General features: G+C 46.8%; 1 protein-coding gene across 1 annotated transcript in view; it reads left to right on the top strand.

Moving 5' to 3' along the window:
• Positions 1-8,296: 8,296 nt before the first annotated feature.
• Positions 8,297-24,898, top strand: part of NCALD (neurocalcin delta) — a 59,003-nt gene continuing 42,401 nt past the window's right edge. Inside the window, exon 1 of the mRNA XM_061373264.1 lies at positions 8,297-8,560. The gene's annotated coding sequence lies outside the window, so the exon portion shown is untranslated. The remainder of the gene's footprint in view (positions 8,561-24,898) is intronic.

The raw sequence follows: 24,898 nt of genomic DNA, 5'->3' as shown, positions 1-24,898 counted from the left end.
TTTATAAGCTAGAAGCCATCCTCAAACAGCTGGGTGGCATTCACCCCCTGACATTAAAAACAGGGTATGCCAGCTGCCTTTGCTGCAGTGCAAAGGCAGTGGAGGCAAGGGCTTGATACACAGCATCCAGCCATGGCTGGTGATCTGGCTCACCGAAGCCATGTCCCTCTCGTTATGGTGACAGCTTCATGTTTGCTCTGGTTTGTTTTGTTTTGCTGAGTTAGGTTGCTGGGATTTAGCACAGCTGGGCAATGTGCATTATCCCACTCATAGATAATGTGGGAAAACAGCCTTAGCTTTCACTTGCTCCAAGGAGGCTGGGGACATCTGTTGTGGCTGGATAAGGTCATCTCAGCAAAGGACTGAAAGGTACTTCATGCAGTGAGGCCTCTCACTCGAAGGATGACACAGTTCTTGGTTCCTGTTAAAGACAAACTAGAGCATTAAACACAGCAAGTATTGGTAACTGGATCTTACAGCATTTGGTTGCTCCCAGCTTACATTCATTTATTCTTGGGGTATTTCTGCATGGTTTTGGCAGGCAGTTGTTGGCCTGATCTTGCATGTGCTCTACAGTAACTAAACATTGAGAGTGGTTACGCTCTTCGCTTGCTGTTAGTAGTGGGTTTTTCCATGCAAACCATACTCATGAGGCTTCCAGTCAATTCAAACCAGGGTCAGAGCGAGCTCATACCTGCCTGCAAAACACTGTGTGTGCAAACCCATGGAGACTACTAGGTCAGCTAGGTCAACAGAAAGACTGACAGATTGGGTGGTTTTGTGGGAGTCTGACTATACGTTCAGATTCACATAAACCACTGCTGGGCTCAGAGCACAGCCACCATGTGCCTGCTTGTTTACCTGGTGGGATCCAGCCATGAAGTTGCCTGATGTGCAGTGTTGCTTTTATAAATGGGCATGCTGGGAGAGCAAGCTGTGGTGCCAGGTCTGGTTTCAAGTAAGAGCACTCAACAGAGATGCAGAGCACCAACTGGTGCCTGAAAAGGTCTAAAACATGCAACAGATTCCATGCTTGTCATCACCTGTGGGGAAGGGGTGGGAGACGATTAGGGAGGGGCTGTTTTACTCCCCAGAGATCAGCACCTTTTGGTTTTGTTGCTGCCACAGATGCCTGGCAGTGCAGTGATTGCTTCTGCTGCTTCATGCCCACTTCCTGTTGCAGTGCCAGGCTGCACCGGGGCTGCAGAGCCTGCGGTATGAAAACGGCTCATGCGCTTGCCTTTGTGCAAGTGCTGTGAGCTTGCACCGCAGGCATGTGACTAACTGGTGTCCTTCTCAAACCAAGGTCAGGGGCACAGGCAGGCACCAGCAGTGCAGGCTCTGGGTCTGGAGAGATGGCAGCATTGGGTTCTAGAAAAGGTGAAAGGGAGAAGTGGGATGTGAAGGGATGGAGTTGGCTGGGCTGCTGCCAGAGTCAATCCTCCTGATTAGCTTGGAAAGAGCTGCTGCTGAAGTAGCAGGGATCCTCCATGTCCCAGCACGATTCCCCCTCCATGTCCTACTCCTGTGTTTAGGAACTTTATGACAAATTTATCACCATTTACCTCTTGGGTATCAAAGGGAGAAAGGGGAAAATTACTTGTTATCAAAGAAAGGGTAAAGATGCCTGGTGTAAGCCAGAAAACTGATGCCAAAAATGCTTTCATTCCTATCTATCTCCTCAGCAGCTACTGACAGTAGGAAACCTTTCTCTATTATCTGTGGAGGAAGAAGTTAAGGAAGCATCTGCCAGGAACACTATATAATGATGTGTGCAAGGACAGTGAGTTCCACTCCCCAGAGCAAAAGCCCAGGGCTTTCTTCTGAACTGACCTTTTTGTTTTGCTACAGACCCTGCCTCACCACTGATAAAAAGCCAGGCAAGGCTTTACCCATCTAGTGTTGAGGAGCAGAGATTGGCTGCTGGGATGCGCTGGGTGCCTGGGAAGGACATGGCCATGTCCCGGTCAGGACTGCCAAGGAATTGGAATCAGACTCAGATTTTAATTTTGTTTAAATTCAACCCAGTGAGATTTCCCCCATGGGCAGGTAACGGCTGGGTGTCAAGCTGGGGCTGGGCGGTGTCGAGCACAGCCTGAAGACCCACCATGGGGGTTCCTTTAGGGACAGGGTGCAGGAATGAGCCTGCTTTGCAGGGATGTGCACACAGGCACCAGCTGGGCTCCCCGGAGTGGGCTGCAAACACCACTGCAGAGGAAAACAGGTCCCCAGTGCCAAGAGCTGACCTGCCTCCAAGCTCCTTGGAGCCATGGGAAGTGCTGGGATGGTGATGTGTCCATGAAGGAAGGATAACGTCACGCTCTTGTTCCTGAGCGTGGGCAGTGAAACACCATGTGAAAGGTTCAGTTTTTAATAAATGGAGCTATTCGCACACTGGTATATTTTGCAGGAGTATGATACGGTATTTCCGTTGAGTGTGCAGGCTGGTGATTTGTTACTACAAATTAAATACTAGCAGCTACTTGGATAAGATAAGCTACACAGAAATGGATAGCAGCAGCTCCAGGAAGGGGGAAGGAAAATAGGGAGTGGAAACACAGGAAAAGAAAAAGAAGAAAAAAGCAAAAACATTTGAAATTTGCCAAGTGTGATAAACACTGCAAACACTTTTTGAAAAACTGGAAATGTTCTTTTTTCATATAGGTGGGATTAAAATACAGATGACTGAATTCCTGTCACTGATTTCTGTTCCTTTATCCTTAGTGGAGAAAGATTTATTTGGGAGCAAAAGGGTATTTCTATCTTGTTTCTTTGTTTTTCTTCACTCACTATCGCTGTGTGCATGATTGGTTTCCATGATGGTGTCAGGCACTTGGGCTCTGATCCAGCAAATACTTAAGCACACGTGTAACATCCCAGCCGGCGTAAGGTTATCCATGTGCTTAGATGACTTTGGGTCAGGATCTTAATATCTCTGCAGCTCAGATGTGACTTCCACACAGCAAGGAGGAGACGCAGAAGAGCCAGACAATTAGAAAATGTTATTGTGAGACCACAGAGATCCTCACAAGGGGCTAAGGGGTAAATTGCTACCTGAAGTATTATTTTGGTCGGGGGGGGGGGCTGGGGGGTGGAATTGGTAAATAATCATTCTCCAGAAAGTGCTGCTTTTGGAAGCAATCAGCAAATTCAGTCCAAATGAGACAGGTTAGGTTAAACTGTGCAGAGTCTGGGAGGAGAGGGTGGGCAGTGCTTCCTGGCCAGGCAGTCACCAAGGACAAGGGAGGGTGACTGCCTGAGGGGCAAGCAACGGTGACCCCTCCTGCCCACACAGGTCTTCGCTGGCTCTACTGCAGATGAAGACCTTTGTTTCCAAATAACCTTGGTTTGTTTTAAAAGTGCCCCAAACGTTTTCTTTGATCCAAAGTGCATTTGTTTCTCCCTGCATGCTGCCAAGAAATCAATTCTCATTTGATTCAAACGACTTTTCCCTGTTTTCTTTCAGTTTGGCCCCCAGATAAGTGCACACAACTCAAGTGCATCCATTAACAGGAAGCATCCGCGTTCAGCAGCAAAGCCTTCTGGCTGGTCCCTTAGGAGGTACTGATCATGATTGCAAGATGATGGGATTTTTTCCAGCTAAGAGTATTTCTGTTTCCATCTGCTGTCTTAAGTTTCTGAGCTGGTCTCCTGGCACCTCAGTGCCACTGAGGTGGGATCCCTGCAAGGGTGATTCGCATCCAGCACACTTGCTACTCCCTGGAGGTTAAATGATGTGGCGGCCAACCTCAGCTCCTCTTGCTTTCCCAGCTGTGGTTTGGGGGACAGCACAGGCCTGAGGTCCTTCCTAACAGGCACAAAGGGATGAGGCCACCCTGTTGGGGGAGAGACTTAGCACTGCAGGCTCCAGCAGCATTCTGACACCAAGTCTCAAGGCCAGGGAATGGGCCCTGGCTCTTTTAGCTGCCAGAGTAGATGTACTCCTGGAAATGTGCAAAGTGGCAAAAAAAAGTATATTCCATCTTGCTCGTGGCTCAAAATGCTTTCTCATCTAACCAACAAGCAGTGCAGAGTGAGGCTGAATTAAAGGCATTGCAAGGGAAATCCAGGAGAATGAGCAGAAAGAGGAGATGATGTAGGGACATTGGTATAAGGGAGGAGATGCACAAGAGATGTACCAGCCCCAAAAGTGATCAGCTTCTGTGAGGAGGCAGGTGCAAGCAAGAGTTTTATAAGGCCATGTGAGAAGCTATTGCATACCCCAACACAATACTGCCTAAGGGTAGGTGATGGCATTATTTAGGCTCAAATGCCAGGAAAGGTATTGCAGACCAAGTGATCCTTTCTACAGAATATATCACAAAAATCTAACTCATGGTGCAAGAGCTTCCACCACCCCTCAGCAGCACCCATCAGATGTCTTTGCTCGGGAACAGGTCCTCACTGCTGATGCTCACACCCTCTCAGCACTCCAGTCCAGTGGCTAAAATGGGTGCTGTGTGAATCTATAAAGCTGCTGGTGCTGTACAGGAACCCAGATGTATTGCTTCTGAAAAGGAGCTTCCTTCATTCATGCTTCCTGGGAGCAGGAATTAGTGGCACTAAAGAGCCATGACAGACACATGTGGAGGTTAGGATTTTCTTACACTGCTGCATTCCTGGGAAACCATCTTCCACCTGATTTGACTCTAACAATAATTCTTTCACTGAGCCACCGTCAGTGAACAGGGTGGGCTGAACCACTTTCCCTTCTTGTTTTTGTTTCAACCCTCTGTGCCGGTAGTGCCACGTTAGTTGTATCAAAACTGAAATGTCTTTTCCTGTGGGTTTTTTTCCACCCTGTTTTTCTACAAGAGAAAAAGTCAACATAACAGCATTTTGCTGAGCTTTGTTTCTGTCTCTTTTTTATCTGTGTAACTGATGCCAATGGAAACATTAGCCACTCTTTCAAACAGCAAGCTGCAGAGGCCAGCAAAATACATGTGGGTTTGCATATATATATATATATATAACATTAAAATAATGCCTACTTGCTTTTTTTCTTCATTTTATTTTTAAAAACAGAAAAAAAAAAGCCATGGATGTTTGAGGGAAGATTTCAAGATGAAGCACTTTTCTAAGTGTTTTGGTCAGAGGGAAGCCAAGAGTAGATTCCCAGCTGCTTACATGGATGTGGCTCCGTTCTGAGAGCAAGGACTGATACCAGGGAAGATCTAGTCTTTTGTGGGTTCAAAGATCAACCCATATAGAGTTTCTGCTCCCTGCATGACTCCCATTTTATGGGCAAACAAATGCTATCTATTGTTAGCTCTGAAGAGCCAAAAGAAGTAGGGGAGGAAATGCTGAATTGTGTCCCATCTTGTAACACCATATTTGTCTGTAATTTATTACTGAGGTCCTGAAACATGTATTTTATGGCAGGTTTAGGTGTTACATATATCTATGTATATATTATGTTATATATGTAATACACATTACTGCAGTCAGTGAAGCTCTAGCAGAGTGTCCATCACATTAGCAGTGAGGCAACCAACTCATGTCCCGTGGTAGTGCTCCTCACAAGCCCCAGACATGGAGGGATTTGAAGAGAGGAGGACAGAGACCTCTCCTCTGTCCCCAGTGCAGGACAGAGCCCTTTCCCCACAATACATCATGTCCCTGTAGCAGGAGGACGAGTGTGAGTCTTTGTACGATGGTCCCAGGTGGATGCAAGGCATTTGTTTCTCAGTGGGCTTCAACCTTTAAATATCTTTTATGTATTTTTCCAGTCAGTGCCCATGTCTCATTGCTTTGCATTCACTTGGTTGATTGACACTACAAAAGAGACTGGTTTGACACTATGGGCTTTACTGTGGAGAAGTTAAGCTTATTCAGGGAATATAGGCTTTTCTGCCACTTTTAGGAGGATTTGGCTCTCCAAGTGATGGATGCTGTTGTTTTTATTTCTGTGTCCATCTATGCTCCTTGTCCCGGGAAGCTTGGTGGGTTACAGCAAGTGTTGCGGAGAAGCACAGATTTCAGGTGGAAAATCAAGAAAATCTCCCTGTTGTGGAGCCATCCCCAGCCACCATCTATGGGGAGGCACAGCAGTACCTCTGACCAGCCCTGGGAACTGGGAGCAGCACACTTCAGACTGCCGTTATCAGATGTTTTTCAGAGCCTTGGTCTTTTTTCTCTTAGCATCTTTCAACTGGCTGAAAATTACAACCTTCACAACTCATAATGAGTGCGTCCTTATAAACACCATGCATGATTTAAAATCTCCCCTGGGCTCTTGTCTTGCAGCAGAAATACTCCATGAAAGAGAGTGGAAGGGTTGTTTTCATGCTGGAAGACAGAGGTGCTCTGCACTACCATGTGTTTGTAGGTGTGGGGACCAGACTTAATGGGGAACAGAGCGGGCATGGTTCCCTAGGTGGTTTATGTGGGGAGCTCCTGGGAACCCTGCCTAGACCCTCCACCAGTCCTTTAGGGCATCAGCAAAATGGCTATTGAAAAGTTTTGTGGCCATTAAAATGCATGTCTTGTGTGGTTCACTTTTGTGGTAGGGACTATAGAAGAATAAAACCCATTAAAATCTCCCCCCAGGTGCACACACTCCTGGCAGACTAATAGGGAGTAATGCATTGGCAGTGTTGAGGGATATCTTTTTAAATGGCAATCTCCAGCTTTCTGTGGTATTGTACAAACATTGCCATTAAGTGAAAAAAAAACAAACCCATCTGTATGTTATGGCACAATTTTATCGGTGGGTATTGACATGAAGTTTCACTTTCTATACTGGACTAATATGTGGGATTATATGTAACATGTAGTAATCAGTGGGGCTTTTAAAATTCATTGCATTATTCTTGTTCTGTTAAAGAGCCATGGGTCTCCCAGCAAATTATTAATATCTTTAAAGCATGGATTTTAGACACTGAGGCTGCCTTATTTTGTTGTAAAACTCTTTGAGCCCTCTTCACTGCTTTGCGTCATGGCCTGGGGGGCAGCTCATGATCCCAGAGGCCTTTGCCCCTTAATATGAACGGCCTCAGGAAGCCCCAGCATGGTGATGGTGATGGAAAAGCGGTTTGTAAGCTGTGCTGGAGAGAGAGATGCACATCTCGCTAAATGCTACATAAACCAGCACTGGCTGTTAGTGTTAACGTCCCAGGCCCCTGCTGCTCTCACACTAGAGAGGGATGCAGAGGAGGGCAATGGGGCTCTGTAGTCCCTGCACTGCCCACCGGTCCGTGTTCCCATCATCCTCCCTCTGCCTTGGATGGGGGAAGCCATTCCCAGCACCCCGTCACCATCCCAGGTTGTCTTTTCCTTTTTAATACTTTCTCTTTTGCCTGTTGCAGAAGGGCCAAAGTCAACTTCAGCTGCGGATGCCCCAGTGTTTGCATTTGCAGACCCCATGTGGCTTGACATCTGCTTCTACTTTCACCAGAGCTGTCTACTGCAGTTCGTTCCTGGTATTTCATATCCGGGCACTGGTCAGTAACTATCACCAACTCAGATAAGTACAGGAGCATTTTCTTGTTGGTGACACTTTGTCTTTCCTCCCTGCTTCTTGCAGGTGACTGTCTTTCTCTCCTCCTGGCATCTCCTGCGTTCTGCCCCTGGTGTGTGCATGTGCTGTGGGGCTCTGGTAAGGCAATGTGCAGAGAGAGAAAAAGGAAATTTGGGGGAAGAAGTGAATTTCAGCTAGAGTTACAAAGAAATCTGAGACACTGGTGTCATGTCTTTGCCTGCAGGATAAGGCTGCAGAGGTGCGTCGGAGCCAGGTGGAGGCAGGCACTGCTTTGTCCCCTTCCTGGGATGTTTTGCCAGGAGCAGCAGAAGCATCACAGGCAGGTGAACAGGAGGGGCTGGTGGCCAAGGCTCAGGGACTTGAGGCCAAGCTGGCCAGGAACCTTGGAGGTTTGGCCAGCAGCCCCACATGGCTGCTGCTCCACATCACTTCAGTAAGGACCGCTGCTGCCTCACCCCAAAACCGCACAGAGATGCTGGTGACCAAATGTGTATCTCTGTGACTAATGAATAAAGCCCCAGCTGTGTGTCGTTTTGGGAGACCCTAATTTTAGCTAGCCAGTGCAGTGCCCGGCTGCGCATCACTGAGGTGCCCCGCACACACGGAGGGCAGAGCTTTCACCCTTTCGCTTGGGTGAAGGGGTTCTTTCCGTCAGAGGCTGGGGATGCAGGAGGAAGAGGAAGAGGGAGGTGCATGTTCTCATGGGGACAGGGTAAGGAGGGTGCCGGCCATGGGACCGTGCCCCGGCGCAGCCCGCTCCAGCGAGCGCTGTGTGTTTGGGTTGTCCGGGCGCCCGCGCCGGTTCAGCGTGCGCGCAGTGTGACAGATGACCTATGGAAATGGTTTCGGAGCACTGCTGGGGTTGCCAGGACAACCCGTGCTCCCTGGGCCTGCGCCTGGCCATGTGACAGCCGCCTTGACGTCAGCTGGAGGCAGAGCCTGCGGTTTCGGCCGCGCAGTCAAAGCCTTGTGAGAACCCAGTGGATGCTGGATTTATCCCCGCCGCTGCCGCCGCCGCTGCCGTTTCTCAGGGGCTGCAGGAGCATGGACTATTAACAACTTGCATTTCTGCAGTGTGAGGTAACCGTTTGCTTTATGTTCTCATCAGGTATTTCTTGTTTCTCTTTTTTTTTTTTTTTCTTAAAAAGGAAAAAAGAATAGAAAGCAGCTTATCAGGACTGGTATTTTTTTCACTTGTTTGTTTTGGCTGGAAGTTTGCCTTGATGAACAAGCCCGGCACTATCAGATAAATGCAGAGCAGCTTCCAGTTACTAATTCTGTGTGCAGACTGCAAAGCGGACTTAAATTTAGATTAATGATCCATGAAAGGAGAAGAAAATGATATTGTTCTCATTTGACACTTCAGGAATACAAATGAACACGAGTAATCCTAGGCTGATGCGTTCAGGAGTTAAAAGAAATTCTGTTTAGGTATTCTGTTGATTGGGGCATCTCTACAGCTTTACAGCTCCGTTGGAACTTAGAAATTAGGTTTTTAATGCTGCCCAATTCAGTCGGGTTTGTACCCAGCGTGTTCAGTGAAGGGGAAGCCAGCAGCCGATGCAGTTAGTTACAGCTTGAAATCCAACTCCCAAAGTTCGAGTCTTTAAACCATCTTTGTTCACACAGAGTCCCTGCACGCTCCCCGGGTTCTCTGCCCCTCTCCTGGGGCACGCGGCACTCTTGACCGTATAGTGTTTACAAAGGGGAGGATCAAGAGCTTCCTGAAAAACTGTCTGAAACATGCCCAGAGAGCAGCACTGCCGAGCACGGGCTCTTACCCTTTCCCTCGCATGCACACACACGGCTTGGGCTTTGCCTTTTTTTCTGTTGTGGGTTGAGAGCATTTAGAATAGCCAAAAAAAAAGAACTGCAGCATGAGCAGCATCACAGTCATTGAAAAATGAAATGCTATTTGGGTCCTTTTGTCAAAAGAAGAGCGCGTTTGGGTCTGTTTCTGTATTACACGTACTCCGAGGGGGCTGTTGTGGGGAAAGAGATCACAGGGCTCCTGAAGTTTAGTGCCACAGCCTGAGTTTGTTTGTGTGGGAACATATAGATTCATTTTAAGAAGAGATTACAGCTGAAGCATCGTGTGCGTTGTTTCCTGGAAAAGTATGCTCGATCGTTCTTATCTTCTCTAATTATATGCTCCCGTTCCTTTTCCTCCCAAAGTTCAAAGGGTTTATTGATAATGGTAATGATTTTCTAAAGCAGCTGCCACTCTGGAACAATCACAGAGCTACAAAACAATTTGAAACACAGAGCAATAAAAAATAAAAAAATTCTACGAACATGATTCAAATGTGACCAAATGCAGCAGAAGCAATTGTTTCAGAAAGGGAGGCAAGGCAGAGATTAAAACTGAAAGCACTTCTGTAAGGAAAGTTATGGCTTAATGCTCTGGATTTCACTGCATTTTGTATTCTTAACAGAGCAACAAGGATAAATGCATCTGAAACCTCTAAAGCATTCCGCTTGCTGTTATCTCATATGCTCTTTCCGATTTAACTCTTGTGCTTAGAATGTCAATGTTTAGGGAGGCTGGGATATTTTTAATTTCCTTTATTAAATTCTTTACCTGATGCCAATGCATCAGTGCATGAGGAATCTCGGCTGGCTCCTTGCAGGTGAGTTTAACAAAGGTTTACAGGAGCCTTGCAGCTTCCCTGTGGAGGTGCTAGCACCCCATGTGCAGCCTTCCTGTGGGGAGTGGGAGTCTCAGTGTTCTCACAGGGGTCCAAACCAGTGTGGGGAGCTGTGTTTTGGCCGATGGTGGTCCATGCCCCTCACCTGCGTGGAGGGGTCTCTGCAGAATCTGTGGAGTGGGGCAGGAGGGGAGGGCAAGAGGAGGCAGTTGATGCGACCCATCAGCCTCTGTCTGCTTGTTCACCAGCATACACCAGTGGGGTAAGTCCAGTGGAGGACTGAGGCATGGAGTCTGGGGACTGATTCTCGCTGAGCGACACCTGCCATTCAAGAGAAGTCATTAACTTTCAGTCTGGAGAATTTGGCTCCATGTATAGCTGCAGTCGCCTGCCAGGTTTGACTTGAGTTGTCGGTGTGGCAGTGATGCTCAGGGAGGGCTGGGGCTTCACCTCATTCATTTAGGCTTGCATACAGTGTCCTGTAGCTTTTGATGCATTGAAAACACCTGCAAGGGCAAAAATAATTGATGCAACTTTTGCTGAAGAGCTGTTAATTAGAAATATTTATAAACAGCTGGAATGGACATATCTTGCATTACTGATAACAGCAAGTCTTCTAAAAGCTCTGGCTTGACCTGAGAGAGGAGGATGATAAATTCCTTCACATTTTACCAGGAGGGTCTCAGCCATGCTGTGGCAGGAGGCAGCTGGTGAGTGCTGCTGAGGTTTCACAGGGATGTGTCCTGCTTGGCAGAGTGACCAACGCTGCCCCCTCTCTTTGAGCCTCTTGGGGCTTTGGGAATCCCATCAGCCCAGGCTTGTTTGAGCCGCACAGGTGGGGATGGCTGAGATGTGGTCAGGCAGGCAGCTGCAGGCAGTGACAGAGTGTGCAGCTGGAGGAAAAGGCAGAGGGGAATGCAGGGGACAGCGCCTGAGTTGTCCCACAGCTGCGTGCCTCTGCTCAGTGATTTTGTGCTCTCTTTTTCGCTGGTCAGCTGCGTACCAAATCTTTTTGACAGACACCTGGATTTTACCCTGTATGTGTGTGAAGTTGCCAGGCAATGTAATACTAAGCATCCCAAAATCTCCACCCTGCCATGATTTGACCCACCATGAGAAAAGAGTAATCAGCCTGTAGGTTCCTTCCTACCGCTGAGAGGGAAGGTGGCTGCCTCCCATCCCTCATCCTCTGCTCAGCACCGCAACCGTGACACTGCCACCTTAGCTGGACTTGAAATCCTCTGACGTAAAGGGAAAAATGTAAGACTGCACATGGGCTTGGTGAGAAACCACCTTCTTCTGGGGTGGCCAGATTGACCCTCATGCCTCCCATCAGCCTTCATATCATTTACAAATGTCACCCCTTTGCACTCACACAAGGAGGAGACGGTTTCTATTGACAGCCTCCTTGTCCATGGGGAAGGGTGAAGAAACCAAGAATTCCTAAAGAATTCAAGCTTTTCACCTTAGGAAATATCTTGGCTAAAACCAGGACTGAGATCTCCTTAAGTCACTTCTCACACAACTGGATACAGACAGGGAAATTAAAAAAAGACATGATCTGTTGATGCCTCTAGCCTAGTAATAATAACACACTCAAACCTTTCGTGTGCTCTACCTTGTTCTGGTTGAGTTGATGGGCAATGACAATCTAAATTTAGGTTAGAAGCATAATAAAACCTATAAAAAACTTGCAAAGCGGAATGCTGACTCCTTCTTGCATTTTTCAAACAGAATGAGATTTCTGTCTTTTTAAAGATCCTAGTCGGTACTCAAGGCAATAATTCAAGGGGAATAAAATCCCCTGTAGAGGGGGGGGAGAATTGTCAGACACTGGGAACTGATGTAGGATTATGGAATTTCAGGATCTTAAAATACATACTGCAGAAGTTGGTTTCCACTGTGCTAAAAATCATTACATTGTGCTAATTTAATGTCCTGCATCAATGTTAGCAACAACTGGTTTAAATGATAACTGAGCTGCAGTACAGATTTGGTATTTTAATCAACAGTTGCTTTTCCAATTAAAAGCAGATGCCATGTGTATGGTACTCTGAATGCAAAATAAAAGTTGTCCTGGTTGTCGGTTCCAAGCTAAAGCAGCAAAAATCCTAACTCTGGAATGTTTTTGGTAGTCATATTTTAGAAGTAATCTTCCATGGTGCGCCAGAATCTGTGCAGACAGTTATAGTCAGATAACAGTTAAAAAAATAGACAATGTTTTGGCTGTACTTTCGCTGCTGTTAAATTTATCTTCTTAAATAGCAGGGAGTATGAGTTGAGGTTTGAGAAACAGCAATTTTGTAATTATTTTACATGGATCGAATTATTCTGTCATCAAATTTGCATTTCAGACAGCATTACAGTATGAAAGTATAATTAGAAACTGTACTTCAGGAATTGCTGAATGTGGTGTTTCCCAGGGGAGCACTGTGAAGAAGCTGCCCTCACTACAACTTTAGCAAATGTCAAAATCCTATAGGTGGAAAATGCGAAGGCTGACTTGTAAAGTTCTTTTCCCTTCTGCGGTCTGCACTCACTGTCAGCTTTCTGCCGAACTTCATTTTTCTGTGAGATTAATTTCCACAGAAACATCTGATCATTAAGAGCTGAAGTGCTCGGATCCTCCTCAGCTGAATTTCACTCTGGCTGTGCTGAGAGCTGCTGAATTGCTTTCAGCCACAAAATGACACTGAGATAATATAAGGATCTGATTTACACACAGGAAAGCCAAGAAGCTTGTACTTTGGGCTGAAATGCTGGTTTTAATCTGCCCAGAGCATGGAATTCCCAGCAATGCTTCCTATCACAGGACAGAGCAGAGGATGGGTCTCAGTTTACATCTATTTCTCTTCTTCTGTAATTCAAGACTTTTTGCTGCACATGTTCATAATGTTGTGCAGAATTTTAGCTGTGTAAATCTCATTGATGTCAATCCTTACATTTATTTTTTTTTTACTCTTCTTGTTATGATCTTTGGCTTATCATAGACAAATTAGCTGGAAATGAGCATATCTTTTCTTTTTAGTAGTCTTTATAAATCCTGTCCAATTTTGTCAGAGACACTTTGGAGAGGATCATGGCCAGTTTTTCTGACCACCTTGTTGGGATGTTGGACAGGACCATATGTGGAGCAAAGCCTGCGATGCACAAAGCAAAGCTGGCATTGGGAGGAGGTAGAAGCTGACTGTGGGGCATGTTTGATGCTTTAATGTCCCCATACATCTCTCTCAGTCCTGCTGAGAGACAATCCCAGTGCTCTTCCAGAGGAAATGTCAGGGCCAGACAGGAAAATGAGCAGTGTAGACCTGTGGACTCAGGACCGCATGGATAACTGGGCTGGCTGGTTCTCAGTGACTCAGGGATACAGGTGCTCCCAAAATACTCTGTGGAACAAGACCACAAAGCCTCCCAAAGCCACCTTCCTGCACTTAACCTACAGCCAGCCCTGGTGCTTTGCATGGGCACAGGGGGGACATCTGCCTCATGGGTCACATTTTGTGTGATGCACATCTTGCAGTCTGGATCAGGTATTTGCAATGTGAGCAAAGGGCAGGATCTGCAGGGTATCACTGATGATGACCTGAGAAGGCATTTTTGGGTGCAATAAGCCAGGTTGGCTCTTTATGGGCAAGTGGCCTTGCTTGGGGATCCTTGTGTGAGTGCTGGTTTGCAGGTGGGGCATGAGCAGCTTCTGAGCATCACACCCATAGTTTTGCAAATTTCATAGAATCATGGAGTCATAGTCATAAAGGCATGGAATTGTGGAACAGCTTGGGTTGGAAGGGACCTTAAGTATCATCTAGGTCTAATCCCTCTGCCCATGGACAGGGTCACCTTCCGCTAGACCAGGTTGGTCAAAGCCCCATCCAACCCGGCCTTGAGCACTGCCAGGGATGGGGCAGCCACAGCTTCTCTGAGCAGCCTGTGACAGTGTCTCACTGCCCTCACAGTAAAGAACTTCTTCCTTATATCTAATCTAAATCTACTTAGAATTCCAGAGGGGTAGGAGACTTTCAGCCGGCTTTGTCTGTGCACAGAAGCAGGTGGGGATGGGCTGAAAGCTTTGAGAGAGGTTTATACCTGCCACATTTGTCACAAAGCCTCTTAGCAGTGTGCTAAATTTCACTGTCAAGAGAACAGGGCCCCAGGAGCGTGCTGGAGCCACACTGACTCTGTTGGACCAGGGCAAGTGGTGGAAGGAGAGCCCTGGACAGGACTAGGTGACCAGATGGGAGAGCTGGGTTTGTCCAGCCTAAAGAAAAGAAGGCTCAGGGAAGACCATGTTCCAGTAGTTAAAGGGTGACTACAAAGAAGATGAAGACTCCCTTTCTACAAGGAGTCACATGGAAAAGACATGGGGTGATGGGCACAAGTTACTGCTGGGGAGATTCCAACTGGACACAAGAGAAAAAAATTCCACAATCAGAACAGTCAGCCATCGGAATAATCTCCCCAGGGAAGTGGTGGACTACTGAACATCCCCACAGTTATGATTCAGCCAGACAGGGCACTGGGACATCTAGTCTAGGTCATGGTTTGCCTAAAAAAGTTGGACCAGATGATCCTTGAGGGCCCTTCCAACCTGGTATTCTATGATTCTGTGGTCATTGAGCTGATAGTGGGATGAGGCCAGGGGCAGCCTTGCCACTTCTTGGTTGTTCTGCTGTCACTGTTCCTGCACTGCTGCATTTGCCCCAGCACAGACCTCTAGTAACGTTGCCCAGTCTCGCTGGGCATCTGCAGTACAGGCCAAGAGTCATGTGAAACAGGACTGTCTGAGGGAGTTAGGAAAGCTAACTCTTAATAGTGATGCTCTGTCATTTTGATGCTGTCTGGTATGGCTAAACAGGCTGTGGTCTCTGCTCAGTACTGGGTACAAAATAGCACTGGAGAAACATGGCACGGTCAACCCTCACACAGTAGGTGCTACTGGAGGACATAGGTGTTTTATTCGCTTCAAGAGCTTCATGCTTGTTCTCATATTACAGACCAGATTTTGGAGAGAGCCAAGACTACATGTACAGAGGTTTTATTAGACAAGCAGATCAGGTAGTTTATAGGGTTTCACTTCAGAGAAGACAAGTTAAAGGCAAAGAAGGTCAAAGTTAGCTTCTTTCCTTTCTAAATTCCCTTGCTCCTAGAGCAGGCAGATTCCCTGATTATGCCTCACATAGCCTTTCTACGCCTCCTCCAGGACTGCAAAAACACAATGGGTCCAGCTCATTTGAAGTATCTAACTTCAGCTAAATAATACACAAAGAGACTTCAGCCATGAAGCAATTCAGCCCTAGAACTTTAAAGAAAATATTCTGCTCGTGTTGTGTGCATGTTCCTAATGGCAAATCCAAGAGACCAAGGGAAAGCGAGCACAAAGCCGTTGATTATTTCCACAACTGCTATATGCTTCCTATCACAACACTATTCTTTTGTACAGAATGGCAGCATGATTGCAGAGTCCTCTTTAACTTCACCATTTTAGCGAGCCCAGGTCCAATTAGAGCAATTATATCTCAGCAGAAACACTGTCTGTTGTTCTCTGGGCTTGTCTGTCAAGCCTCCTATTCATAGCTGTTTATCTTTTGTGAAGTTTTTCATGTGAAGTCAATCTGACCCTAGAACAGCCTCATCTGAAGGGTAGCCTGCATTTTTTGTATACTTATTTCACAGGCTGATGTGAATAATAAGAAGCTAGCCAAGGGCACATCTTTCAGTCTAACCACAGCCTCCTCTTGCTTGAACATTATTGCTGATTTGATACAGCATGCAGATTTCGCTTTCAATTATTTCACTTCGCCTTTCACTTTCGATTAGTTTACTGCTAAAAACTGAGAACACTGTCAAAATTTGCAGTTCTTCCTTGCTGCATTGAAGGGTTTTCTTAATCAAAATCCCCAACATGAGTTGCAAGGCATGTAATGTTTTATGGCATGTGATTTTAAACCACTTACAACTCTGGGGTCTATTTGGGACTGTCTGGTCTCCGAGTTATTGAAGAGACTTCGGGTACTTCTGCAGAAAGACTACGTTCTGCTTTACCTCTGCTGTCTGAGCCTCACAAAGGGGCTGAGTGACTCCTGCCAAGGAAGTCCCCCTTGTCCCCATGAAGGTAAAAGCTGAGAAGCAGAGCTCAGTGAAAGGCAGACATGCTGGGGCTTGGGAAGGTGAGGGGCGGTGGAAAGAGGAACTCTTCTCTTCCTGAACAACAAATAGATTTTTATTTTCTCAGGCTTCTCCTGGAACTGAAAATCCAGTGTCTGGAGTCACCTACCTGAGACAAGATGAGCTCTTTTCTGACAATTCAGAAGTCAGATTGCCTGCGGGAAAGCAGCCCCCATCCCTGCCACTGGCTTTATAGCATCCACGGGAGTCCCAGCAAACATGCATAGCGAGCCAGTGTCGCTTTAGGAACTGAAAACATGAGCCCAGACCTTAGTCATTCTTCCTCCAACATCAACAGGGCAGTGATTCTGCCATACTCATTTCCTATTTTGCCTGTCTTCTGCTAGGTTTTAGCCCATGATGGAAGGTGGCTGGGTTGCTTTTTTCAGGAGGACCTGCAGAGCCACCTGCAGTGGTGTCACAGATGTCACCAGTGCTTTCCCATGGCACAGGATGCCACAAGCAGGAGAGCCATGCCAGTGCTGACTGGGGATGCAAAGGCACCTTGCAGACTTGGTCACAACAGTGGCAAGGGTGAATGAGAGCTGATAAAACAGCACTGTAACATGCTCCACACCAGCTCCACTGGAGTCTTGGTGAATTTGTTAAGATAAGTTTACGTTCACCTGGATTTACAGTCATAGAGATTCAGTTTCTCTTCTTGCAGCAGTGATGGCCTTTTCTCTGTGAACCATTGGCAGTGGGCTGCTGTGCAGGGCTAGACCCCCACACTCACCATGTCCACATAATGCTTACAATGCCCCAGTTAGAAAAGTACAGTTCTTTCAGGGATGACAAAAGGTGACAGAAGTGGTAGTAAGGTGACTGCTTGCCTGAATTTCACTCATTTTATTAGACACTGGGACCCATGCAGAGCCCCCACCTGACTTAATTCAAAGTGTCTGATTAAAAATTTAAGTGTATTTCACTATCAGTTTACCCCATGTCAGTTATTAATCCACTGTGGTGTTGCTCCTGTACCAAGAGTCTGTAGCAAAACACACCTTTGCTGTATGTGGCTCCCACAGTGCTTGCGGATGGCACTCATGGCAGGGCATTGCAGAAGCATCTGGGAGAGAACGGGTTAAGACAAGCCAGTTACCAGTTTGAGGCATTTTCAAAAATAGCAGCTTTTCTTTTGTTTGTTGAATGCCCCATGCTTTTCCAGCACTGTTCCCATTATTCATTTCTTTCCCAAAATAACATTTTAAAGCAGAGGAATGGCTTAAGTGGAGAGAGGAGGGGATCTGCAGTCTGAGATGGACAGCTGCACGTGCTCCTGTGTCTGCACCGAGGGGGCTCAGAGCTGCCCTTTGATGCTAATGGCAAACTACCAGGCAGGTGGCAATCCCAGTGTTTCAGGCAATTTCACCTCCTCAGGGTCAAGCCTGGCAATTCCTTCCTGAAAGACCTCAGCAGTGCTTCTTAAGGGCAAGCTTTGAGTTTGCACAGCTTGCAGCTGCCCTTGCAGAGGAACGGTTATTCTTTCAGAGGGGAAGCCTGAACATGTCAGGATGACTTCCAGCTACACAGGGGATGTGCTTATGGCCAGCACAGTGGGAAGGTGCCCTGGCAGGCGGAATGCTTCTCCCAACCAGGCTCTCTGTAGCCCAGCTTGACCAGAAGCATCTCTTGCTGGTGGATGCTCCTTCAAAGTTAGAAGGAGGGGAAGCCTCTGGGAAGATAAACCCAAGGGAGCCTGGCCCCAGGACGCATGATGCAGGCAGATCCCACTGAGCCAGGATGCAGCCCTGGCCCTTGGGGTGTCCGGTCAGATGCTGACCTGGGAAAGCAGCTGCTCTGGAGGGGCTCCCTGGCAGCACCACCAGGGCTGGCTAGGGACACCCTTCTTTCATCCCTCATGGTCAGGCATGCAGCCAAACAGCCCCAGAGACAGGTGCCAGCAGCATTCCCCTGGGGTTCCGGCAGCATTCCCCTGGGGTTCCGGCAGCATTCCCCTGGAGTGCCGGGAGATGGTGGAAAAGAAGCCCTGAGAGCAATTAAAAATTAAATGCTCGGTGGGAGCACTTGTGTCACTGCATCCAGCAGTTCACCTCACTGTGGATGGCTGGCACCCAAGTGGTGAGCAGGAGGAGAGGAGCATCCCATCCTTGCTGTGCTCACTGAAGACCAGCCAGCCCCCTTGCTGCCCTAATGGGGGGGTGGAGAGGAGCTGCCCCATGCTGTGTGCGGGATCCCCAGCTCTGCCCCACCAGAGCCAGCAGTGCCTGCCTCTCTGTGGAAATCCCCAGAGTCATAGTGAAAGGCACCACATGAGGAGGTGGCCAGACCCAGATGAGTCACACACTGGTTGGACAGATGCTGCTGCTAAATACGGGGTGCTGGGGAGCTGGACTGGCCATACCACAGCCCTCTGTCTGGTCTGAGGTCTGGAATAACCCCAACAATGGGCTTGCATAATGCGGGTAGAAGCTGAGCCTACTGGCACTGGCATTTGGGGTGCAAAGGTCAAGCCTACCAAGGTTGGTATTAGGGGATACAAGGGCTGAGCCTCACTAGGGTTCGCTTTCAGGGCTTCCATTGACACATACGTGAAAAGCAGTGTCCATTGTGGTGGAGAGCAGGACCCACATATACGCAGTGTCGGAGCAAGGCTCTAGGCTGTGTGTTGCTGTCAGCAGAGGGTTGCCAAAATCAGGCAGAAGCCTGGGTGCAGAGCTGAGATGGAGGTGTCCTGACCCCTGCCTCCCTGTATCACCAGAAAGCATCAGCACCTGGCAGACATGATCCCCCAGTGCCCTCCTCCTTCCCATCAGGGGCTGGACTGTCCACCCCACCATTCCCACCTCCCATAGCCCTTCCTGCTGGCGTTTTCCTCACCAGTGGTGCATTTGGCCTTCCATGGCATCCCAGTCAAACTCCTTGGTCTTCAAATGCCTTGAAAGCCCTTCAGAGCCCCAGCAAACCCATGCAATCCTGAGGCCACTTGCAGACCATGTCCCAGATTATTCTGACTTTGGGTATAATTCGTAATCCATTCTTAATACCCCTTTCCCAGTAGGTAAACTTGCTCCCCCCAGGCCTTGACATTTCTTACTTTATCACTAACATTCCAGTAAGTGACAAGCTATCCAGTTTCATGAGATAATGGCTGTGTTTGTACTATGGATGCTGGTTGTGTCCATGCTGCAGAAAATAGGGAGCATCCCCAGCACTGGAGCTCAGTGATTAAAACTGCTCTCCACCCACAGCTGCTTCTATTCCAGTTTTTCTTTCCACCGATTCATATCCTCCCAGCTGGTGCCCAGCCCCAGTCTGGGACTTAGTCTGTGCCACTGGGACCATCCAAAGGGGCAGATGGTATACAGTCACTCTTCAGGAACGTGCAAATTGAACTAGCATGGATGAGGGAACTTGTGTGCCAGTTGGTCCCAGTGCTGGGGAATGAAGCCAGATGCATTTGTTTTGTAGTCACAGGTGATGTGGTAAATGTCATAATGCATAACTGGGTGGGAATCCTTGGGGAAAAAAACCAACAAAACAAACAACAACAACAAAAAAAAAACAGAACTAGAGAAAACAATGAAAACCCCAATAAAAAAAAACAGTAGAAATGTGTTTTTTTTCTGGAGCCCGAAGCTGGGGAAAGCTCATGAGCTGTGCACTCTTGCCATAGCCACCAGCAGGAAACCAGCCCACTGGAGCATGACAAAAAGGCTGACAGCTCCAGTCTGTCAAACGAACCAGTGGCGTTTTAACAGGACCAAAGCAAAAGAAGTGAGGAGCATGACTAGAAAGAAGGATAAAGAAAAACCTTTGGTCTATAGAGAAACAGGCTTCTTACTCAGCCATCTGTATTGCATTCACTGCTGACCTGACTCTGTACAGGGGTTTCTTTCCCCCATGTGTGGGTTTGATGCTGATTTCCTTGTACATGCTCTACATCCTGCCTGGTTCAGTTATAAACCTTTTCTAGTTTGCAATCCATTTATTTTAAAGATGCGAAAATTGCAGAGGTGAATATCCAGTACTGTACTGCTTTGCTCCACAGTTTCCCCAGAATGAGGGAGTTGTTATCATCTGTATTAACCTTCTCAATGAGAGACTGACATGATCCTCTTTTCCAATGCTGTGTTGTGCCTAGTATCTGTTTTCTAAGCCCCCTTGCCTGAAGCAAACACTGTGCTCTGCATAATGCCGCTGCTGCTCCCCGACTCCCACAGCACCTCGCAGCACTGCGTCTGCTGTGCAGCGTGCTCACGTATTTTGTATTTCGCTCTGCAAGAGGGAAGTGATGTCCAAGGGCTCTCTTTGTAAACCTGCAGGGCTGAAAGAGGCAAAAAGCAAAGGAGATTTTGGAATGCAGTTTTCTGATGGTGCTTCTGGTTTTGTTGAATTCAACCTTTACCTTTTGGGCCTTGCGAGAGCCAGGAGAGCATTTACCTATCTATCTCCTTCCCTGCAGCTTTTCAGTGAGGTTTGGTTATTTGTGTTACTTCCTCTGTTAGACATGGAGTGTTTTCCACTTTCCCTGGGTTTCTCAGTCAGATCTGCTGCCCATACCTCTGTTCTGGTAGCAGCCTCCTGCCCCTGTGGACATCGTTGGCTATGCAGCCACTGGAATGGGACTTGCCTTTCACCTTGCTGCATGTTGGAAATGCAGCTCATTTATGAGATGCTGAGAATTAGGCTATGTCACTTGGTAGAGGGCAAAGTATGTCACTTTGGGACTCTTTAGGCTGGGGTCTTTCTTTAAACACCTCCACGGATTGACTTGTAACCCCAGGCAAATCACTTAATGTCAGTGGCTGTCCCAGTCAGATTAACATGACCATGACTATGATGTCTTGGCAGGTCCTTTCATCCTTTCATTGCATGGCACTCTGATTTTATTTGCAGCTTTACATCAAAGCTCTGCATAGCAAGAGGGTATTGGCTGGATTTAGTAAGGCAGGATCCAGCTTTTAGTGAAGCAGGGCATGGCCATGGCGGTTTGAAAGTGTCAAGTTTTCACCTTTCACTTGCAAACAGAAGGTACTGTGCTCCTATTGCTCCAAATAATACAGGGGATTTAGGAAGACTAGCATTAAGACATTTTCCAGAGTCATTGAATATGTTTTAATCCTTATTAGCCTTGAGCAAACTCACGGAAGGATAGGTATGATTAAAGATCTGTCCTGTGCAGCCTGCCATGCATTTTTAGCCACACAATTGCTCTCAGTAGTGAAACAGAAATATGCCTTTCTAAAGGAAAGCTCAACAACAGGAAATATTTCTTTCACAAAACTGTACACAAGTGTTTTTTTCCAAGCATCATTAGGTAATGGCAAAATCTGTCTTAAGTTTTTAGTTCCACTAAGCACCTGGCTCTAATGTACAGTGTTCATTTTTTAAGCAAAATGTGATCCTGTTTTAAGGCACAGGTTTTTTGTCTGGTAATAAAAGCCTGTTCAACCATCTGTGTGTTTCATCAGTGTTTGCATTCCTTATTCTGTATCGTATTTTGCATTGTGCTTCAAACTTTCCACTGAAGCATCAGCGTTGTCCAAATCGCCACTGCTCAACTGGACATAACTCCCTATTCCTTTATACTTTAAGCTTGTTATCTAATTCTGCTGGTGGGTAATTTTGGTCAAGATTCACAGCATGCTAAATTTGTCTGTGCAGACAGTACAGTGACAGGCTTTTCTCCCAGTCACTGCTGCAGTCACCCACCCCACCCGCTGCAGAGGTTTATGATTGCTGCCTCTCAGGCGGCTGGCACAAAAGGAAGCAGCACCATTGTGCGATATGCTCATTACTTCAGGCATTAGTCTTGAGAAATGCTGGGTAATTGAATGGTTTGTCATGTCTGTTTAAGTACATTTTTCCTGAAAATGCTCCTCCTCCAATCAATAAAAGACTCCATAAAATTGTTTAAACATATTAAGAAAAATGTGATTTGCTCCAGGAATCTTTATTGCATTTCATTATAAGCAGCTGAATCTAATATACAAAGAAGATCACTTTAATTATAAGTGGGCAAAAGGAAGATCTATGCTACATTCCCACTATGCAACTATAAGCACCATGCACCTTCTCCATCTAATGCAGTTATGTAAACTAATTAAGTTTGGTGTTTCTAATGGGAACTATAATAATAACTATACTACACAGTGCCCAAGAGAAGTTGGCATCAGATAAATTTGTTAGGTATTGTGGTATCTGTTCTCAGCAATTTTTTATGCCCTGAGGAAACTCATGAGGTAGATGACAGTCAAAATGTGGGCAGAGAGTTCAGATGATGGGAAGCCAATCTGCCCATCTCATCTAAAATCAGTTTCACTGCTCTCGGTCCTGCCCTCTGGACACTCATGGGATAGCAGAGGACTGTGGTGTTCCTCTAGCTGCAGACCCATGCAAGGCTAGGTTTTGTCTACAACGTGAAGTGCCTTTGTGTTATTCACTACTGTTTTGTTCTGTATTGCTATTTCGAGTCCTGAGCAGACCCTTTCTGCAGGAGGAAAAGAGAAGACTCAGTCCAAAGTGGTGTTCTGGAGCAACAGCTCCCTTTCCACCTGTGTTCTTCCCATTAAGTGGGCAGTCGACAACTTTCTTGACTTTTCGCATATAAGCACTTGATAGATGAACAGCAGAATCAAACATCTCCTGTACCCTGCAGCATCCAAAGGGTTGTCTCTTGGTTGCTGCAGGAGCAGCCCTCCTTAAAACTGTCATTTATAGTATTTGAAACATAAAGAAGGTACCTCAAAAGGGTGATGGTTTGACTTTGCAAATAAAGATTTGGGAGGGGCTTTACCCACATTTACTACGAGCGCACTGATGACTAAAAAGGCCAGTGTGGGATAGGCAAATTTGGTTGCAAAAAGTACAGTGAAGGGTCTCTTTGGGTGGTATAGGTGAGGTACGATTCTTTCTGCATTGTCTTTTCTCCTTGAGACTAGTTCTGCATGTGTTCTCAAAGGAGACAACAGCGTTATGTATGGTCTCCCAACTGGAGGCCAAGGTGGACCACTGATGGTAGTCAGTATGACCAAGGCTGAGGTATTGTTTCAGGGAGTCCTTGTATCTCCTCTTTGGGGCACTTCTCTTGTGGCAGCCGGTGGCGAGTTCACTGTAAAACACTATCTTAGGTAGGCAGTGATCCTTCATCCTGGAGACGTGCCCTGCCCAGCACAACTGCGATTTCAGCAACATCAAAGGGTGAATATTGTGTTATATGAAGTACTTTCTAGCTGTGAATATCTGAGGGTCATTTTAATCCTTGTGGAGGAGTGGATGTGCTGAAGGTCACGAGGAAAGAAGGAGGCCCAGCAGAAGAGTGATATGTGATGCAACACCAGAAATGTGGGTTTGGGAGAACAGGGATGCGGAAGTGCAAAGCCTTAGCAATGAAGCAGCATCTTGTGGCTGTGGGAGCAGCCCCCTGCATTCATAGCGCTGCTGTGTGAAGGTAATAAGCAAAGGGGTTACTCCATGTCTGTCATGGTGTGGCTTAGGGGGAGCACAGGGCAAGGTCCCTCCCCCCCCCATCACAACTGAGACAGTCCTGGGCATATCCTGAAGCAGAAGGAAGTCAGGAGATTTAAGTGCCAACAGCTTCTGCACCCTGATGTTCTTCTGTGAGTCCCAGTCAACCCAGGAGCCTTGAAAACTGACCCCAAGTGGCCCAGGAGCACAGGACCAGCTGATACAAAAAGCCATACAGAAAATCCTTTCCTCCTTCTTCCTGTGCATTGGTCCAGTCAACACTGAAATGCAGCTGTCACACGGTGATCTTTGTGAAGTAGACAGATGAAAAATTACACAGCATTAATAAGTTATTGTGTTCCCTGTAGAAAACAAAGGGATCACATTAAGGAAGAAGAATTTTGTAGAAAGTATGAATTGCTCCATCAACACTGAATAGAAACTGGGGACATGGTTCACTTTCGAAGAAAATGGAAAGCTTACTATTTCACAGATTTGGACAACATATTCTGCCAATCCTCTTGACTCCAAGGTTAAGCCCAACCAGCTGTGAATTTTATTGAGGTTACTTGTAAATCTTAATTTCTTGCAATAATCGTATTGCTGTTCCCAGTGCTCTCTGATGCTTGAATTGACAGAGCTGGCCGGCTCTCCTGACCTGTCTGCTGCATCCTGGCTCTCACTCCTTTGCTTGTATAACCCTCCACTCACATTCCTGCTGCTCCACATTCTGGTGTGCAGTGGTGGGAGATTACGTACAGCATAGGAAAACAGAGATAATGTGAACATGTTTACTTAGCATTACTGCCTTTTTATCTTCTCTTGGTGATCCTTTGTGCCAGAAAGACTCTGCCTCCTGTAAAAAGTGCTCTTGGTTTCTAGGATGCTGTTTCTCTTCTAGAGGAAAGCAGGGCAAGAGGGGACCTCCTCATCCAGCCCACTGCAAGTACCTACACCATATAGAACCTGTCTGTGATTTTTCAAACTCCATTTTCACATGGGCTAGGCGATTTGTCTTGTGATCTTCAGAAAAGGCCATTCCACAGACTTCAGTGCTCTAGTGGTTAGAGATCTGCTCTTATTCCCAGCCAAAATTTATTCATGGCTAGTTTCTACCCATTTGTTCCTGTGCCAGCATTGTCCTTCAGTTTAAATAGCTTTTCTCCTTCCCTAGTGT

Source organism: Neopsephotus bourkii, unplaced genomic scaffold (genome assembly GCF_033783945.1).
Source record: "Neopsephotus bourkii isolate Nb327-2 ecotype Australia unplaced genomic scaffold, CSIRO-AGI_Nbou_v1 NB_1630, whole genome shotgun sequence".
Classification (NCBI taxonomy): Eukaryota; Metazoa; Chordata; class Aves; order Psittaciformes; family Psittacidae; genus Neopsephotus; species Neopsephotus bourkii.
The sequence above is the reverse complement of the archived record's forward strand: the minus strand, read 5'-3'. Positions and strand labels throughout refer to the sequence as shown.